Source organism: Sinohyriopsis cumingii, chromosome 13 (genome assembly GCF_028554795.1).
Source record: "Sinohyriopsis cumingii isolate HCF-2022 chromosome 13, ASM2855479v2, whole genome shotgun sequence".
Classification (NCBI taxonomy): Eukaryota; Metazoa; Mollusca; class Bivalvia; order Unionida; family Unionidae; genus Sinohyriopsis; species Sinohyriopsis cumingii.
Window position 1 is genome coordinate 51,632,302 of NC_142973.1, and position 7,072 is coordinate 51,639,373.

Sequence of the window (7,072 nt, forward strand, 5' to 3'; positions counted from 1 at the left end):
TGGTAGACGTTAAAGTGGTAATTTAAGACGGCCTTGGAAACGAGATCAATATCCTACAGTACTAAGTCATAATTTACGCGGTACGTGGACAGCACTGAATAACGTACGTGAATTGTATGTACCTCTAGATAGTTGGGTATACAGAATTATGGGGTAAATTTGTCCTTTAAGGAACAGCTTTCTGAGAGAAAGACTTGAGAGCTTGAAGACAGGACTACGGGGAAAAGAAAGAAAGAAGGACGAGGTCAGAATAAAGGGACCAGGAAGTCCATGAAGGGGCAGAATATATAGCTTAGGAAGGATGAACTAGGAGACATTGATATACGGTCAGACAGGAAGGTAATGCAATCAGTCGTGGATGTTGCGCTCTTTTCACCTCTCGTTATGATGATGAAATAAATCCAAATGACACACCTGTTAAATTATATTGATATAATCTAACTTGAATTGGAATTGCCGTTATTAATTTGTTCTGATTAAATTTGTTATTTTCTTGTCAAAAGAGGGCTGGTATTGCTTTATTTCTCCCCAGTGATCTCGCTCAGTTCTCTGTTGAAATTCCATTTTTCTTTCACTCCCGCCAGGCTATAATATTGAGAAAACTCATCCTCTGGAATAACGCCAGCCAAACCCAATTAACCATCCCTCTTACTAAGAGGGCGACGTTACAGTGTGTGTAAATGCACAGATTTGCAGATGGCTGAATTTATATTATTAGTTATAAGATATTGCCAGCTTTACAATAACAATCCACAACTATTTGACAAAAGCAGGTAGAATTGATGGAGGATTTAAAAAAACACACGAATAACACTGGACAACAAATTTTTACAAAAGTCATGTTACTGAAATAAAATTAGTCAATTCTTATCAATTTTTATGTGCTGAACACGAATATGACAGTCAAATTGCAAAATTGGCTCTAGTTTTTTTGTAATCTGCAAGAAATTAATGTTTACATAACGAAATGCATTCCAATAGTAAAAGGTCAACTGTAATAGCCTACCTATAAAAAATCAAGTCATTGACTACATCTTAGATTTCTTCGCCTGTCTCTTGTACAGCTGTTCGGGAGCATCTCTGAGGAGTGTCCAGCAGTAGTCAGCCAGCATTGTAGTGGACCATTTTCCCTGGTATCTTTGTTCCATTGTTGCGATATCTTGATGAAAACGTTCGCCGTGTTCATCACTAACAATACCACAGTTGCTAGGAAAGAAATCCAAATGGGAATGAAGGAAGTGAATCTTTAGAGACATATTGCAGCCAAGTTTCTTATACTTCATCAACATGTCTTCTACTAGTTCCTTATAGTTTTCTGCCCTAACATTTCCGAGGAAGTTTGTAGAAACTAGGCGAAAAGCATTCCATGCTTGTTTCGCGTCACCTTCCAGCAAGTTGTTGAACCGGTCATCTTTGAAAAGCTCTCGAATCTGAGGACCCACAAAAACTCCCTCTTTAATCTTTGCTTCGCTGAGTCGAGGGAATTTTTCATGCAGGTATCGGAATGCTGGCAAAGTCCGGTCAATGGCTTTCACGAAGTTCTTCATCAAACCTAGTTTGATGTGAAGGGGTGGTAGCAAGATTTTCTGAGCCTCAACCAGAGCTGGGTGTTGGATATTCTTCTCTCCAATGGCTACATTCTGCCTGTGAGTCCATTCCTTCCTCATGTAGTGCATTTCCCTTGCTCGGCTATCCCACTCGCATAAGAAACACATGTATTTTGTATATCCTTGCTGCAGTCCCATTAAAAGGGCAACTACCTTCAAATCACCACAGAGGTGCCAGCTGTACTTGTTATACTCAATGGAATTCAGTAGCTGCCTTAAGTTATCGTATGTCTCTTTCATGTGGACAGCATACGCTACTGGAATAGATGGAAGAATGTTTCCATTGTGCAAAAGCACAGCCTTGAGACTCAGTTTCGAAGAGTCCACAAATAGTCTCCATTCTTGTGGGTCATGAGTGATTTTTAAAGCATTCATGAGGCCCTCAATATCGGAACAGAATATCAGATTACTTTCCTTTCTGAAGAAAGGCTCCAATTGCTGGTGGCGCTTTCGATATGCAGTAATTGTGACATCTTCTTCTAGAAGATTCCATTGTTGGAGTCTTGATCCTAGCAATTCTGCCTTGTTCTTTGATAAGTCCAAATCACGAATCAGGTCATTTAGTTCTTCCTGTGTTATTCTGTGTGGGGTTGATGATGCACCACAGTGAAAATCTGGATCACTGCATGCTGATGGACCAGGAGAAGAACAGGTCGACTCACCTTTGTCTTCGTCAGATGAATCAAGAGAATATTCTGCTGGAGGTTCTGGAATAGGAAGTCCCTCACCATGTGGAACTGGTCTCAATGCAGACGGAATGTTTGGGTAGACTATTCTCGACTTCTTTCGCTTCGTTATTCCGCCGGAAAGAGGAGGAACCAAGCAGAAGTAACAGTCATTTAGGTGGTTGCTTGGCTCTCTCCACACCATTGGGACTGCAAACGGCATTGATGACCTTTTGCAATTCAACCACTGTGAAAGCTGTGTTGTACATGTAGCACAGCATATATGCGGAGCCCAAGGCTTGTCTTGGTCACCAACCTTGCATCCGAAGTAAAGATGATATGCCTTCTTCACTTGAGAATTGATACTTTTCTTCTGGTTGGCAAATGTCACTTCCCCACAAATATAGCAAAAATTGTCCGCGGTATTAACACACTTTCGAGGCATTACTGTTCTTTATTGTACGTAAATGGATAAAATAATAAGTTTTATGTAACAGTAGCTTGAACTGTCTCGCACAACGTCTAAAATATTTTAAATGCTGAACCTATCTGATTGGGCTTTATATAGTACACTGCTTACGTCAGCTTCAGCAGCCGCCTGGCATTAGTATAATAGGCCTACACATGTATAGTACACTGCTGACGTCAACTTACTTCAGCAGCCGCATGGCATTAGTATTGCATTGCATCAGAAAATGATGCAATCAACTGTGGATGATGTGAGCATGATGGTATTATGCAATGTTACATCATTATTCCGGATGTTGCTGCAGTCCTACTGGAGAAATTTACACAGTGAAACATAGAAAATGAGGTATATGAATATCTTCAAAACGAGAGCCAATACAAATTTTTCACGGTTATATTCGTGTTCGGCACACCAAAATACTACAGATTAGGGCCTTTTCAAGTCAGTAATGATTTCACTGTTGACCAGTGTAATCAATTAATAAAGTAGCTGCAGATTGAACTATACGAATAGAAAAAAATGGAATAAATCAGGAAGTATTCACACGTATGGGAGGATTGAAGAAACGTTGCACACTGCTGCAACTGAATGTACTTGTTGTAGATGGTCGTCCTGTTTGTTTGTTCACAACATCTAACGACAATTATTAAGCATGACGTATTATCTGATGTTTGCATTTCGATTTTAATGATTAAAGTAAACAGTATTTAAGACATAGTTACTATGGTCCTGAAAGGTCAGTTTCTTACACAAATATAAATCGGCTGCAGGAACAAATTAAACAAGAATAAAAAAAGAAAAATTAAGTAGAAATAAAACAGTCTTCCTAAAGATTACACAAAATGACATTATTATTTCCATTCAGAATGGTGCATGTTAGCCCTGTGGAATATCAGTGGCTAGGAGACACTAGATGCGAATAAATTTTAACAGGGACATATATTCTCTCAAATTACAGTTAGACTGGAAACCTAAAGACAATAAAAGGAGATGACACATGGGGTTTGGAAAAAAACTTCAAAAGATACAGTTGACGAAGGAAGAGACAACAGGAAAGTTATGAAATTGTTGGAAAAAAAAATAATGAATAAAATTCAACTTGGACAAACAAGCATATGTATTATAATGTTAAAGACATGAATGCGGAAGTATTCTACGTAAAATGAAACCCAGAAAGTTCGTTGATAGTTTGCAAATTTGAATTCATGACTTCATATTTATCTAAGTTAAATTTTAACTCCCAGTCACCACAGTAAGACTGAAATTGATTAAGTACATATATCCATTGGCGTTTCAGCAAATGTAATTAATTCATCAGAAAAAAAAAAACAAATTAAACAGGTTTAACATACCATTAATGTCTAATGCGCTTTGAAAGTCATTGGAAAAAAGGAATAAAGTAAGGGTGATATGTTTTACGTAATTCGTGGAAACGCCTCAAAATCAGTGGACTCTGGTAACCAAGACTACAATCAGGAAAACATTTTTTGTAGTACCATAAGATTAATTCAGAATTAATTGCACAATCATTTAATGGCTAGGACAAAAATGGGATTGATTTCTGTTATAGAGACAGACTAAATGACATTGCAGACAATGCTAGTTCAATGAAACTCATACTTAATTCTCCTTCTCCCAGAATGAGTTTAAGTACATGCTGATACTATACACAAAATGGAGAAAGTAATCCAGAATAACTACAATTTAATAACAGAAAATATTTCAGTGACAATAGAAGGCATTACAGCTGTGGTTTATTCCTAGGGTTTCCAAATGGGACAACACCGAAGAAAGTGCACACAAACTGGCAAGCACTGTGATTTCATTTCTCATCTGAGGATTCTCTCAGTAATCAAGTATAATATTAATTACAACACATTTACATCCGAAACATACAACAGCTGAACTAAATGTCAATTTTCTTCTTCGAAAACCCATCGCTGTAATGTTTTATGCATATTCTTATATCATAACTATACGACCTATCCTACGATGAGGACCGCACAGGTGGTCTCGTGGTTAGAGCGTCTACCGCGGATGCGGGAGGTCGTGGATTCGATCTCTGGCCGAGTCATACCAAAGACTTATAAAAATGGTACTAACAGCTGCCTTGCTTGGCGCTCAACATTAATAGGTTAGTGTATGGACTGGTCGGCCTGGTATCAGGATAACGTGACTAGATTGGACATAATGCTACATGTATGCGGCTTGATGCCACAATGCTAGACATCACTATAAACTGCCACACTGCAGACATAGTAGCGATATGACTGAAAAATTGTTAAAAGTACGTTAAAATCCAAATCACACACTAAGATGAGGAATACTTCAGTGGCAGATTTGCTGTTCTAAAAATATCTGCATCAGTATTCATAATATGCCATTTTGACTTTCATCCGCATTTTTGGTTCAGGAATATAGAGAATAAAACTTAATCATGTACGTGTTGCATTGTTAAAGTCTACCATTGGATCAAAATTTTGCATTTTGTGTTTGATCGGTATATGCATCTTCTGTCGATGGTCATAATATTTACCAAGTTTCATGTCAATCCGTAAAAACTTGTGAGACTAGCTGTGCGAAAGAGTTTGTGTCACACACTCCATTAGGCTACAATACAAACAGAAATAACTGTAACAAAACCTGCGGGATGAAATCGATTTGTCGATATGTGCATCTTCAGGCAATGACTATAATATTAACTTGGTGTCACGGCAATTCTTCAAAAACTGAGAGACTAAAGAGATTATGTCATGCACGTTCAGAAGACAAATAGAGCAATAATGCGCAGGAGCAACGTGATTGGTCGATATGCGCATCTGCAGGTGATGACCATAATATTTACCATGTTTCGTGGAAATCCATCAACTTCTGCCTGACAACTTGCGCTAATGAATGCCAGATGGAAGTACAGACGGACGGACACGAGGATTACCCTATACCAAATTAAATGAGCTGGCGTATACAAAGAGCGGATTTCCATTGTTTTGAATGTCTTTGTAACGTAATTTTAAAACTACGGATTGTCTTTATTTTGCTTTGTGTTGTTTCTTGCCTAATTAGTGTCGACAAACTAATTATCTTATACAAACCAATTATCCTAGAAAAATTTTAAGCTTAGATCTATGTTATGTTTTTTTAAAAATTCTTCAGTTGTTTTCTCAGTCTTGCATCTAACACTTCATATATGCAAATATTAAGAAGATTCTTACACCAGCACACCAAAGGTAGATAGAGACAAAATATAACGAAAGACTAAGATTAGAAAAATATCAACGGGTGAATCTCTGTCAGTTCTAGACTCGAAATCTTGATAGCGTTTTAAAGTACTTCAGACCTCTCAAAAATCGTCAGTGCAAGATGGCTGGTTATAAATATTCTGCTATATTCTAGCCCCAATTTATTTGAAGTTAGAAAGTCAATTCGCAGACGATCAGGTTGGTGGCAATTTTAAAGAAGCCACATAAATTTATATTCCTTCTGACTTATTGGAATTCTGTCAAGATTAAAGAAAGTCAGCTGATTTACCCTTTGTTACGTACTTGATTCGCAACATATGAGTCTTCAAGATCAAAGTCGAAGAAGGACATCTAAGTTTATGAAAATCAGAACATATAAAATCGGCTGACATGGTATGCAATATATAGATTTGTCGGTCGATGACCAGGTAATAAAACAATAATAGCAGATAAAAATTGTTTTATTTCAATCACTGGTAACAATTTTTTGTATAACAGATTTAAAATTTGAAGTTCGCTAACGTTGTTGTTTTGTTTTTGTTTTGTATTTTGTGGGTCTTTTTGTTGTTTTTTATATGAAAACATGGTAAAGCTGAATTATTTCTTTAAATTGCATTTGGGAGCCCGTCTCTGGTTATTGCCAGTGAATTCTTGTGCAAGACTGATTCATTCTATGAAGGGTGCTAATGTCGTTGAGTTCTTGAGCAATAATAATATTTCTGACTGTAGGATGTTTAAAGGCGTTTCAACACAGGAAAGTTTATACTGTTTCGAGACGCTTGAAATAATTGTCTTTCCTAAACACGAGACATCGCGGCCGAGCAGGCCTGGTTAGGATTCAAACCCGCACCTTTTTTGGTTGTGAGCCACAGCGGCTGCTGAGTAAGGCACTTAAATTTGCTTGGTCCAATTCACCAAACGGTGCCACCACCCAATCAGATGATAATTTACCGTGTTATGGTTTGGCGACAATGATAATGAGGAGGATAAAGTGGAGGGTTGAATACATTCCATCACACCATTACTGCGACCATCACCAATCTCAGCCCCAAAATACCCAGTCAAACTCTAAAGCATGAAACTATGTTTGGG